The sequence below is a fragment of the Sarcophilus harrisii genome, chromosome 2 (assembly GCF_902635505.1).
Source record: "Sarcophilus harrisii chromosome 2, mSarHar1.11, whole genome shotgun sequence".
In the NCBI taxonomy this organism is placed as follows: domain Eukaryota; kingdom Metazoa; phylum Chordata; class Mammalia; order Dasyuromorphia; family Dasyuridae; genus Sarcophilus; species Sarcophilus harrisii.
This window is the reverse complement of record NC_045427.1, coordinates 633018737-633029945: the sequence shown is the minus strand read 5'-3', so window position 1 is coordinate 633029945 and position 11209 is coordinate 633018737. Positions and strand designations below refer to the sequence as shown.

The 11209-nt window shown below is 41.0% G+C and overlaps 1 protein-coding gene across 10 annotated transcripts in view; it reads left to right on the top strand.

Moving 5' to 3' along the window:
• COL13A1 (collagen type XIII alpha 1 chain) overlaps positions 1-11209 on the top strand; it is a 196517-nt gene that overhangs the window by 62871 nt on the left and 122437 nt on the right. The window lies entirely within an intron of this gene.

The following is an 11209-nucleotide window of genomic DNA, read 5'->3' as shown; positions in this document are numbered from 1 at the left end:
TTCTCTTCTGTCTGAGAAAGAATTCCAGAGAATCAAGAGCAAAAACTCAGAGAAAAAGGAAGCAGTAAATATGGTAGGTCTGGCTGCTTTCCTTAGAATAATGTTTCCACAAGCAACTGACCAATCAGAAAAAGGGGCTGCAGGGGTAGAGGGACTTTTCAGGGCTTGGATGTTACTAAACTAGCTAGGGTGGAGAAAAAAGCTCAAAGAGGAATAGAATCAATTGTTGTTATTATTATCATCATCAATTTTGACTTTAACATCATCACTCTTGGCTGTCCCTAACTTAGGCTGGAAAGGAAAGTGGCTAGAATTTCATTTGAAAATGCCTGGAACATAATGGAGAGTTGATAAATATATGTGGATTAATTTTACTGTAGTTGGTTGCAGGGAATATGGGAAAACTGGGACACTATTGTGACATAAGTTGTGAACTTTAATCCAACCCTCCTGGAGAGCAATTTGGAACTATGCTCAAAGGGCTATAAAACCATGCAAATTCCTAGATACTCCAACACCATTGCTAGGACTCTCTCCCAAAGATAGCCAAAACAAGGGAAAGGACCTATTTGTCCAAAATACTTGTAGCAGCTCTTTTTTCTGGTGGCTAAAAATTGGAAATCAAAAGGATGCCCATCAACTGGGGAACGGCTAAACAATCTATGGGATATGATTGTAATGGAATATCATTGTGCTGTAAGAAACGTTAAGCAGGATGACTTCAGAAAAACTTGGAAAGATCTGTATGAACTGATCCACAGGGAAAATGAACAGAACCAGGAGAATGTTGTACACAGCAATAGTAATATTATTTGATGAGGAACTGGGAACGACTTGGCTATTCTCAACAATACGATGATCCAAGCCAGTCCCAAAGGACTAATGATGAAGTATACTCTCTGCCTCTGGAGAAAGAATTGATGTTGACCAAATAAATACTGAAACATGATATTTTTCATTTTCTTTCCATTTTTTCTTTTATTTGAATCGTGTACAAAATTACTAATCTGGAAATGTTTTACATAATTGCACATATATAGCCTGTATCTGATTGTTTACCATCTAAGAAAGGGGAGAAGAGAGTCAAAATATAGAGTTGGGAATGAAAACTTTTTTTTTATTTAATAGCCTTTTATTTACAGATTATATGTATGGGTAAATTTACAGCATTGACAATTGCCAAACTTCTTGTTCCAATTTTTCCCCTCCTTCCCCCCAACCCCTCCCCCAGGTGGCAGGATGACCAGTAGATGTTAAATATATTAAAGTATAAATTAAATACACAATAAGCATACATGACCAAACCATTATTTTGCTGTACAAAAAGAATTGGACTCTGAAATATTGTACAATTAGCCTGTGAAGGAAATCCAAAATGCAGGTGGGCAAAAATATAGGGATTGGGAATTCAATGTAATGGTTTTTAGTCATCTCCCAGAGTTCTTTCTCTGGGCGTAGCTGGTTCAGTTCATTACTGCTCCATTGGAAATGATTTGCATTGCTGAGGATGGCCAGGTCTATCAGAATTGGCCATCATATAGTATTGTTGTTGAAGTATATAATGATCTCTTGGCCCTGCTCGTTTCACTCAGCATCAGTTCGTGTAAGTCTCTCCAGGCCTCTCTGAAATCATCCTATTGCTCATTTCTTACAGAACAATAATATTCCATAATATTCATATACCACAATTTATTCAACCATTCTCCAATTGATGGGCATCCACTCAGTTTCCAGTTTCTGACCACTACAAAAAGGGCTGTCACAAACATTCAAGCACACATGGGTCCCTTTCCCTTCTTTATAATCTCTTTGGGATATAAGCCCAGTAGTAACACTCCTGGATCAAAGGGTATGCACAGTTTGATAACTTTTTGAGCATAGGAACTGAAAACTTAACTTTTTTAAAAAAAATTTTTGCTATTGTTGGCTTAAGCAGTAATAGGAAGCTATTCCTAAGGGATGAAAGCATCAGCCTTGGACAAATTACTTAACCTCTGTCCTCCCTAATTCCCACAGTCATAAGTTTAATTCCCCAAAGGTCTGGGTTTTTATGATCAGGGTAGCTTTGAACTGGAAGGGACTTTCAAGGCAGCTAGTCCAACCCATTTGAATGGTTTTCTTTACGATATACCAGAAAGGGCATTTACTTCCTCCCAATACAGCCCATTTTCCTTTGAAACAGTTCTAATGACTAGGAAGTTTTTTCCCCTTAACATCAAGATTCTGCATCATCCACCCATTCTTCCTGGATCTCTCTTCTATGAGCCAACCAGAATCTATCCCTTCCCCATGACAGGTCCAGATGCTTGAATCAAATATCATGTTCCCCATACACACATCCCAAGTTTTCTCTTTTCAAGGCTAAATATCTGCAGTTTACTCAAGCAATGCTCATATTCTCTTAATGAAGACTAGGATCTAATTAACATCATGGTAATAATGCTTTTGGATTTCACAGAGCATTGAGCACAGATGCTGGAATATCTGACAATTGAAATGCACAAATTACAAGGAGTCGTGGCTTTAGATTAAGTTCAGTGGGTAGGCACAGAGTCAAAAGAATGGGGAGAGATGCTTTCACCTGGGGAAGCTGAGGTCAAAGCTTCCCAGAGATTCTGTTCCCACGAGAGAGTCTTTGCTGAAGTGGCCCATGGCTCGCTTAAGAAATGCCTCCATGGCTGGTCGCCTAGCAACAAGCATCTCCTCATCTGTGCCTGCTGCTTAATGGGAGACATTTTCCTTGTCTCCCCTGCTTTTATAGAGAATTTTTTCAAAGCCCAGCTCTTTAAATTTTTGACCCAGGAATCTCTTCCTTCCCTGTCCCTAGGTGAGGTGGTTATGACAAAAGAACTGGGACTAAAACATTTGGGTCTCCCCTACCCCACCTCGCTTCAGAAAAAATTATCAAGGGATTTAAAAAAGATAAGGGGGGAGAATGCTAAATAGAGACAGCTTCTAGGCTGTGGTCTAGGAATAGACAAAGAGAGGAAGAGAGGGAAGAACAGTGAGGGTTAGAGTGATGATGATGATAATTCTGATACTTGACATGTACAAAGTGCTTTATACATGCGATAAATAATTGTATGGTAAGGACTATTACTTTTATTCCCATTTTACAGATGCAGAAATTAAGGGGTCAGGTGCCTTGCCTAGCATCACATAGCTAGTCAGTGTTCAAGTCTATTTTCCTTCCTCCAAAGCCAGTTTTCTCTCTACTGTCTTCTATCACACACAGTTTAATGAGTGCTAAGGCAGGAGCAGCAGTGGGCACCTGAACCTTTAATGGAATCATGTCAACCCAATTTTCTGCTTCCACAAGGTCACACCAATATCAAGGGATGTAAGAAAGATGAGAGAGAATGTTAAGAAGAGGCAGCTTCGAGATTGTACCTAACAATCACCCCAGTGCAGTAATCTCACACCGTAGTCATGGGAATCTGTTATGATATTTGAGGGGCTTCAGGAGACAGAGACCAAAAAAAATCCAATTTCATCTGACAGGTTAAGCTGATATTAGGCATTTTTCTCTTTTAATCAGTAGAGAGCCAATATTATTCAGCATTCAACGTATATTCATTTATTCAACAATATTCATTAAACTTCTGCTGTGAACAGTACTCCGTACGCAATTCATGGTCCCTGCTTTCATGGAGCTAATGTTCTAATAAAGGATACGATGTCAACACAAAGTATTCCAATATTACATGATATTGTAAAAAAAAAAAAATGGAAGCTCCCTGAAGGGAAGCACCACCTCACATTTGTACTTATATTTCCAGGGTCTAGCACATAGTAAGTGCTTAATCAGTACTTGTTAAAATTGAAACAGAAATAAGCGCATCAGAGAGTATCACAGGAGGGCTGAGGGGGAAAGTCATCACATACAAGGAGGATGGCAAAGCTTAATGGAAGGGTAAGGCCTTTGAGCTGAACATTAAATTAGGATTGGGAGATTAAAAGGGGTGGTTATTCTGCACATGGACAGAATTGAGCATACTGGAAGGGATGCTGGTTTTGCTAGCTCTGTGACTTTTCAGTTTCCTCAGCTATAAAATAGATGTTCTAAAACCTGTGCCGCCTAGTTCACTAAGCTGGTGTGAGAAAAGTGCTTTGGATCCTGAAATTTGCTGGGGGGAGGCAGTTGGAGGGGGGTTGAGCAGTTGGGAGGGAGAAGGAGGAGCTGTCCAGGGTGGCTGGATGTAGGCTGCACTGAGAGATATAATATAAGGTAAAGACAAGGATGTATATACCAAGAAATGGCACAACCAAATACAGGAAGTGATTATAATGGACTTTCTGGGCTATAAGGAATAATGGATGTGAAGAATTCAAAGAGAAACACATACACAAAAAAACTTAAAGGAACTGATACAAAAGTGAAGTAAGCAGAACCAGGGAAGGGGATTCATAACAACTAAAACAATATAGAAATGGAAATAATATCCAACAAAAATGAACACTGATAATGTTTGAATTCAATATCATATCATATATATCAATATCAATATCATATAATATTGAAATACTTTGTGTTGACATCGTATCCCTTATTAGAACATTAGCTCCATGAAAGCAAGGACCATTTAATGAATAATAATTATTATCCTTAATAATAATTTAATGAATATTTGTTGAATAAATGAATATATGTGTTGAATGCTGAATAATACTGGCTCTCTACTGATTAAAAGAGAAATAATATCCAAAAAAAAAAAACAAAACAGTGAAATGGTTCAAACTAGTTCCAATTGTTTAATAATGAAAAGAGTCAGCTACAGCCAGAGAGAGAACTATGGGAAATGAGTGTGGATCACACCATAGCATTTCCATTCTTTCTGTTATTGTCAGCTTGCATTTTTGTTTTCCTTCTTGGGTTTTTTCCTTTTTTTCTAGATCTGATTTTTCTTGTGCAGCAAGATAACTGTATAACTATGTATATGTATACTGGATTTAACACATACTTTAGCATATTTCACATGTATTGGGCTATCTGCCATCTAGTGGATGGGGTGGAGGAAAAGAGGGGAAAAGTTGGAACAGAAGGTTTTGCAAGGGTCAATGTTGAAAAATTACCCATGTATATGTTTTGCAAATAAAAACTATAATAAAAAATAAATAAAATAAAAATAAACACTGTATTATTATAATGACCCAAGTCTGACCCTAAGGAAAAGTAGAAAAAAATGAACCTGCTTTCCTTCTTGGCAAAGGTGGGGTACTATGGATGTGGAACACTGGATACCTCGATTGATGTGTTGGTTAGTTTTGCTGAATTGGATCCTTTCTCTCTTTCTCTTTTTAATTCTGTATAATAAGGGACAGTTTGAGTGATGATGGAGAAAAGAGATGTATATTATTTGAAAATGTGAGTTATGAAAAATAAAAAATAGCAATAAAAATATTTTTTTTTATGGAAGAAATTTCAGTCCAGGTTGTGGAGAGCCTTGAGTCCTAGGCTAAAGATTTGAAATGTGTTTAGGAGGCAGTAGAGGATTCCATAAGATATTTTGAGCAGAGGAAAGATCACGGGAGACTTTGGGATCTTTGGGACCCCAACACTTCCCATACAGAAGCAGTCATGCAGCTTAAACCCCATTTTCCAACCCTCAGCCTGGTGCCTCCAACATGGCTAGTACTTGACAACGATATCCAGAGCGAATGAAGGAGTTTTGTAATAACTGGCAGAGAGAATTGCCTGTGTGTCTCAGGAAGCCCAGAGAGTCAGTGAGCTGCCTGTTTCTTTCTCACTTTTAGAACCAGGGGAGGAGAAGCGAGGATTGCCGGCCAGACAGACTGTGCCTACCTAGTGTTTTGACCTAAAACCGGCAGAAAGACGACCACACTGGCACTTTCATTAGGCCAGCCTTGGGGATTCTCTGCTTCTAATTCTGGGTCCTACGGAGCCACTCTTTCCACCGATGCCAGCCTCAAAGGCTGCAACACGCCCAAAATGTAGCCGGCTTCCCTTCAATTCGTGGGTGACAGACCCGTACTGTGTTATTATCTAAATATTTTTATAAAACTTCAGCTTGTTCCACCTCTTGGGGGCAGTGACTCCATAAACTCACTAACAAGAGACACTTTCTTTTATGTCTTCTAAATCTTTTCCTTTCAGCCTTAAAGAAGGACCCACAGTCCTGTGTTTGGGGAAGGATGCCGTGGGCATCCTCCCTGTGCCTCTGGATGGGCCCAAATGGGAAAGATTGAGCATCTGGGGTGAAGACAAATTTGGAGTTCTCAAGGTAGAATCTGTTCTGATGGGAACTTACCCAGCATGCAATCTGAATGCAGAGGGTACATTGGATTTCAGGAAGGTGACCCAGAGGGATAAGGAATGTCATACACAATTTAGGAAGCTCAGAGACAAGCTTGGAAAATGCCCCCATTTTAAAAAGAATGAAACCAATGTACCAAGGTCACAAAGCTAGAAAAGGAAAGAGTTAGAATGTGAATCTAGCTCCATTTCTCTCCACTACCCCACGCTGCTTCTAACTTCACTACTCATATATTTATTTTCAATTTTATCTTCAGTTGCAAATTCTCCTACTATTTCTCCTACTAAGGGAAGCAATTAAAATTTTATTTAAAATGTCAACAAATATTTATTATTTGTTGTTGTTTTCAATTATGTCCAACTCTTCGTGACCCCATTTGGGATTTTCTTAGCAAAAATACTGGACTGGTTTGCCATTGCTTTCTCCAGCTCTTTTTACAGGTGAGGAAACTGAGGCACACAGAGTTAAATGACTTGCTCATGATCACACAGCTAGAAGTATCTCAGTATGTATCTTCCTGACTCCAGGCCCACTGTACTACCCAGCTGCCTCTAATGTTATTATGCCCTTAATAAATATCAGGTACTGAAGTGGGCAGCCAGCATCCAAATACAAAAATAAAACAGGCTTTTCTCTCAAGGAGCTTACATTTTGATTGAGGGTGACAACGTAACCTGTTTAACCACTAGCAGTTGTGGGGCTAACAGGCACTTGCCTTGAGTGAGGGGAAGTGAAGGTTCTCAAGCAGAACTTTGGAGAAAACCAGGAATTCCGAGGGACAGAGGGGAGGAGGGGGAACATCCCAGCCTGTGCCACAGTCTGGATGGGAGAAGGACTGCTGAAGGTGAGGAGCAATGAGGACCAATGGCACACGCTCCAAATCAGGGTTTGGTTTGTGCTTTGTTCATTACGTAGACTTAAGAAATGACATGGGCGGCTAGGGGACACCTAAGCCTGGAATCAGGAAGGCTCATCTTCCGGTGTTCAAGTCTGGCCTGTGCACTCCCTAGCTTGTGACCCTGAGCAATATTTGACCCTGTGTGCCTCAGCTTCCTCACCTGTACAAATGACCTGGAGAAGGAGATCTTAGCCAAAAAATCCCAAATGATATCACAGAAAGTCGGATTCAACTAAAAGGACTCAACAACACTTTCCTCGTCTCTAAAGCAGAGAATTGGACCAAATGACTTCTAGCTGATGTTCCACCTGTGAGCACGTTGTGATGTTTGTGGTGGGGATAGTGGTCTTATTACAAACACATCAGTTCTGTAATGACATCCTACAGCACTCAGTTCAATGCCCTGCATAAAATAGGAGCTTAATAAAAATTCATCGACTGACTAACTGACCTCCAGGGGTATGTTAGTGGTGCTGGACACTAGGGACTTAGCTGCCTGGGATAATACCTCATTTGAGAAGAGGCCTATGGGAAAAAAAAAGTCTTCAATAGTATTGTTCCAGAGTAGACTCCATTCATTAGACCGTATATCATTCAAGACCATCCAGTCGTTACAATCCAAACTCATCATTTCACAAGTGGGAAGGCAGTGGCTGAGGTTACACAGTGAATTTGTACCAAAACTGGCCCTAGACTCTGGGCCTGGCCCCAGTTCATTGTGTTTTTGGTCTTGCTGAACTCTTTTTACTGATCCCCTCACAGCCAGAACTGTTTTCCCCCTTTTTTATTGCAATAGTTGGGATGAGCCGCCATTAACCCCAATGAAGGCCTCTCTCTGGGCACTTTGTAAAATCAGACAGAGGCCTGGCTTCTGGGTTAGTGTCTTCAAGCACCACCCTTTACTGTGACTGTGATAACAGCTGATTCCTGATTAATTTTAATTAATGTTATTATAGTAGCTATTATTGTTAATCATAACATTATTAAATAACATTTTTAGAGTGCTTACGATGTGCCAGGTAATCTCACCATAGAACTGGTTGTTGACAGAAGAAATAAGCAGGTGACCCTGGGAAAAACATCTTTGTCTGAGCGGGGTACCACTGACCAAGTTAGACACCACAGCGTCTTCAAGACCCCTTTGTGGCTGTGGTTGCTGGCTATGTGGGAAGTTGCCAGCGAGTATAAAATAATAAAAAATATATAATAATAAATAGAAACAAATAAGAAAATAAGAACTTTGTCCTCTAAGCCTCAGTTTCCCCCTTGGTAAAATGAGAATGTTGAATTAGAACACACCTAAATTTTGTTCTAGTTTTAAAATGTAGGAGCCTATGAACCCTGGGACAATCAGCCCGAAAGTTGGCTGAGGGTTTAAAAATAGAGAATAGCCATGAACTGATCAACCCTCTCTGGATCACTAGCGGCAGCTGGGACAATATCTTCTGAGCCCTTCCTCGTTCTCTTCCTAGTTCTTGTGTCAGGGGCCACTGGACCCCAAGATCCACTTCAAGAGAAGCGCTGCTTGCGGGTCTCAGAACCTAGAGCCGAAAGCTCCTCGGTCCAGCTGTATTTCTTAACTTCTGATTGCTGGTGATTTTTTTAAATGTGATCAGTTGACAAAGAGCAGCATAAAAGCCACAGTTCCTCCATGGAAGCAGGCCAGGATCGTGGGAAGGGAAGATAAAGGAGAACAGAAGAGCAGCTTTGAGAAAATGAGCAGTGAAAGGGAAACATGAGGATGCTTTATTAGCTGAGCATAAAAGGAGGGGCCCAAGTAGCTGCTGAGCCAGCGGCCCCAGGTGCCCAGGGACTGAGCAGATCCAGCTGGGGCTCAAACACGCCTTAGGGGCTCCTGACTCATGTTCTGCAGAGATGCAGCTTTGATTTCTCCATCTTCCTCTTTCTCCCCTTCCCTCCTCCCTTTTCAGAACATAGAACTTTGTCATTCATGGCCAGGGACCTTTGTGAGGGGTTCACAGAAGGGATGCAGGAAGGGGAGACGTGGACTTGGAAGGAGCAAAGAGTCTCAGAGCCCACAAAGGACCCTGGGAGATGGATGTTGAGGAGAAGATGCTCAGACAGGCTGGCTCATGGGTCTACTTGAAAGAAACTAGGGCACTCCTGATAGCAATCAAGCAGGGGCCTAATGGGGAATGGAGGCTGTTCTTCCCTGTCTGGTTTCATTTCATGAGGAAATAACCTTTTACAGTTGTTGGGCACTCTGAACCTTTCCCCATTTTCATAACATGTAGACTTCTGGGATGTCAGAACTGAAAAGAAATTTTAGAATATCAAATTTCAGAACTGGAAGGTGCCTTAGAATCTAGAACCTAGAACACCAGAGCTGTGAGGTACTTTAGTGGAAGTATCTTTTAGAACCCAGAATGTCAGACATGGAAATACCCTTAGAACCTATGATTAAGAATGGCAGAGTTGAGAGGGACCTTAGAACATAACATGTTAAAAGTGGGAGGCACCTTAAAACTTAAACATAGAATGTCAGAACTGGAAATGCCCTTAGAACATAAACTATCAGATCTAGAAATGGTCTTGGAAAACAGAACATAGAGAATATCAAACTGGAAAGCCCACAGAACATAGAATGCCTGAACTGAGAGGCACCTTAAAATCTAGAATCTAGAATGGCAGATATGATAGGGACCTCAGAATATAAAAAGTTAGAGCTACAAGAGACTTTTAAATAGAATGTCAGAATAAGGTGTGTAATTATGACTTCAGAGGTCAGATAGTTAAGGACGTGCACTGCTTCTTGTCACAAAAGTGGTAGATTATGGGTATAAAATTTGACATATGTTTCCAGACACACAAAGACACTGATTTTCTTTGCTCAGATCTACTCATTTATGAGAAGGTAGAAATCAGTGGTTGGGGTAGACAGGGAAGCATTGGGTAATAGTGATATAAAAAAAATAAAGGGAAAGGAAGGAAAGAAGGGAATAAGGAAAGGAGGGAAGGAGAAAGAAAGAAAATAAGGGAGGAAGGCAGGGAGAAAGGAAGGAAGGAAGGAGGGAAGGAAGGAAGGAAGGAAGGAAGGAAGGAAGGAAGGAAGGAAGGAAGGAAGGAAGGAAGGAAGGAAGGAAGGAAGGAGGGAGGGAGGGAGGGAGGAGGAAGGGAGGGAAGGAAGGAAGGAAGGAAGAGAGGGAGGAAGGGAGAGAGGGAGGGAGGGAGGGAGGGAGGGAAGGAGGAAGGAAAGGAGGAAGGAAAGAAGGAAGGAAGGAAGGGAGAGAGGGAGGAAGGGAGAGAGGGAGGGAGGGAAAGCCAAAATATTAGTTTCAAGGAACCTTTGAGATCATATGATATAATCCATCCCTATCACTATCCCCTGCCAATTTTATAGATGAAGATACTGAGATCAGAAAGAAGTGAAATGATTTGCCCAGGTTGCAAATAATAAAGCCATTATCCACAGGCATTCTCTCAATCCTCTCTGACTTCTCTGCGGCACTGGACACTTCCCTCCTCCTCCCCCTGGACGCTCACTCATTCTTTGCCTTCCTGCTGCCTCTCTCTACCTGCTCTTCCTCAGTCCCCTTTGCTGGATCATTACTTGTATCATACCTTTGACTTTGGTACACCTAAAGACTATTAAACTCAACTCTTCTCTCCTTCTTAATGACTTCCCCAAGTTTGATCATCTTCTTTTTGCAAGTGATGACTTCCTGAAGTCCAGGTCAGCGCTGCCTACTGCCCAGCTAGACATCTCAATCCCATTAGCTGCCCATTAATGACAGTGAAGACTATTTAGAGTTTCCTCAACCCATGAGTACTTGGAAAATTTCTTAACAATACTTATAATAATCATACTTGATGCATGCAAAATAAATATCATAATCTCCATGTGACAGATGGGGACCCTAATACTTAAAGGCCTCAAATCAAACATCAATCAACAGGCATTTATTAAGCGCCTACTAAGGGTCACTGAATTGAGTTTCGGGGATGCAGAAAGAAGTGAAACTGTCCTTGCCTCTAAGAAGCTTACATTCTATTGGGAAAGACTACACGTACAATA